The following is a 3,068-nucleotide window of genomic DNA, read 5'->3' on the forward strand; positions in this document are numbered from 1 at the left end:
CAAGCAGTGGTTCGAAGGCCTGAGAGACACGGATGTCTTTGACCTCCATCAGCAGGGGTCACTTATCCCTCCCCTTAAGCCGTCAAGGTGCATTAGAGTCGGGCTAGTTCACCTTAACGCACTGCCTTTCTTCTGATCCTTATTATGGTACAATCATATAAGGCCTCAGAAAGCATGCTCCCCTATATACCTGCTGGTAGGTGTTTGCATTACACCGTTAGCGCATTCCTCCAGGGTCGGGGAGATGCCAGACAGCCATGCCCGCCAAGGCAAATCTTCCCTCGGACACACCTCTGAGACTCGATTGCCGAAAGGGCATGGCTGATTCAATAAGTGGTTCGTGGCAAATGGTATAACACCTACCATTCTCAAACACATGGGGGGGGTTTACGGCCTTAGAGCGCACCTAGGTGCTATACCATTGGATCCGGTAAGGCCAGCCGAAACCAGCATCTTCCGGGCTTGCGCATAGCACCCTCCGGATACGCACAGGTCGAAATACATTACGTGAGGATGGAGGTAGGACGACCTCCATAAGGGGGAGCATCACGCCTCCACCCTTGCCCAGGCGTGGGGCACTTTGCTCGGGCACAGCCCGTGTCATTTAAAGGCCTGGATCTTTTCAGACCTCCGGGGGGGGCCTCACTCCCCCCCTACTTTGCTCAGAGGGAGCCTCTTACTCGGATAAAGTGATATAGTGTCTGCCATTGCAGGCCTGGATCATCTGTGACTTCCAGGGAGAGGCCTCTCAACTCCTCTCTTAAGCCGAAGCGTGCACTTTAAACGGATAAAGTGTGTGGCATTACATGCCTTTAAGCCTGGAACCTTTCTGACATCCACATATAGGGCCCTCATGCTTAATCATAAGCCCAACATGTACACTTTAATCGGATAAAGTGTGTGACATTACATGCTTTCATGCATGGAGCCTTTTCTGACATCCACACATAGGGCCCTCATGCTTAATCATAAGCCCAACATGTACACTTTAATCGGATAAAGTGTGTGACATTACATGCTTTCATGCATGGAGCCTTTCTGACATCCACACATAGGGCCCTCATGCTTAATCATAAGCCCAACATGTACACTTTAATCGGATAAAGTGTGTGACATTACATGCTTTCATGCATGGAGCCTTTCTGACATCCACACATAGGGCCCTCATGCTTAATCATAAGCCCAAATGTGCACTTTAAATCGGATAAAGTGTGTGACATTACATGCTTTCATGCATGGAGCCTTTCTGACATCCACAGAGAGGCCCCTCATCCTCTCTCATAAGCCCAAGAGTGTCATTTAGGTCGGATAAATTGTGTGGCATTACATGCCTTTATTCCTGGAATCCTTCCTCACATCCAGAGAGAGGCATACCAACCTACTCTCATAAGCCCAACATGTACACTTTAATCGGATAAAGTGTGTGACATTACATGCTTTCATGCATGGAGCCTTTCTGACATCCACACATAGGGCCCTCATGCTTAATCATAAGCCCAATGTGCACTTTAATCGGATAAAGTGTGTGGCATTACATGCTTTCATGCATGGAGCCTTTCTGACATCCACACATAGGGCCCTCATGCTTAATCAATAAGCCCAAATGTGCACTTTAATCGGATAAAGTGTGTGACATTACATGCCTTTAAGCCTGGAACCTTTCTGACATCCACATATAGGGCCCTCATGCTTAATCATAAGCCCAACATGTACACTTTAATCGGATAAAGTGTGTGGCATTACATGCTTTCATGCATGGAGCCTTTCTGACATCCACACATAGGGCCCTCATGCTTAATCATAAGCCCAAATGTGCACTTTAATCGGATAAAGTGTGTGGCATTACATGCTTTTCATGCATGGAGCCTTTCTGACATCCACATATAGGGCCCTCATGCTTAATCATAAGCCCAACATGTACACTTTAATCGGATAAAGTGTGTGACATTACATGCCTTTAAGCCTGGAACCTTTCTGACATCCACATATAGGGCCCTCATGCTTAATCATAAGCCCAACATGTACACTTTAATCGGATAAAGTGTGTGACATTACATGCTTTCATGCATGGAGCCTTTCTGACATCCACAGAGAGGCCCCTCATCCTCTCTCATAAGCCCAAGAGTGTCATTTAGTCGGATAAATTGTGTGGCATTACATGCCTTTATTCCTGGATCCTTCCTCACATCCAGAGAGAGGCATACCAACCTACTCTCATAAGCCCAAAAGTGCACTTTATTCGGATAAAGTGTGCAAAATTCCATGCATGGATCATTTGTGAGATCCATAAAGAGGCCTCTCAAATCCTCTAAAATGCCCAGGGAGTGACCTTTGGTCGGGCAAAGCGTGCGCCATAATCCTTGTCTTCATTTATGGTATACCATATATGTGGCTTTCAGAAGACCCTCTCCCCTATATACCTGATGGTAGGTGTTTGCATATCACCCATTCATAAAATCATCCAGACAGGGGGAATGAGATGCATGTCCGTCTGGGTGCACATTCGGCGGGCACTGTCAGAGGATCGAGGCCTCTGGATGATCCACCCCTTGGTCAAAATTGGAACATAGTGCGATTTTTGAACACAAAATCATACGTATGGTATAACATTTTTATCGACATAGAATTATTTTCGCCGAAAACTGACGCCTATGGTATACCAAATGAAGCGACATAGAATATTTTCCACTTGAAAACTTCGTGCTGCTGGTATATTTATGGACTTTGTGCATATTCTGAAGATTACTACTTGTATATGGTCTAACTCAGGAAGGGAAATAGACTAATTTCCAACAAAAACCTCATGCTACTGGTTAATTTAAGGACTCTGTGCATTGCCTGAAGATTACTACTTGTATATGTCTAACTCAGGAAGGGAAATAGACTAATTTCCCAACAAAAACCTCATGCTACTGGTATATTTAAGGGACTCTGTGCATTGCCTGATATGACACTTCAGAGTCAATTTACACCTATTTCTAAGCAAGATAGAAAAAAAACTGACAATTTTTCTTGATCCTGGGGATGTACCCGAGCTAAAGAGCATGTTTTTCGGACACTTTTATGCT

This window comes from Brachyhypopomus gauderio, unplaced genomic scaffold (assembly GCF_052324685.1).
Source record: "Brachyhypopomus gauderio isolate BG-103 unplaced genomic scaffold, BGAUD_0.2 sc547, whole genome shotgun sequence".
NCBI classification, from domain to species: Eukaryota; Metazoa; Chordata; class Actinopteri; order Gymnotiformes; family Hypopomidae; genus Brachyhypopomus; species Brachyhypopomus gauderio.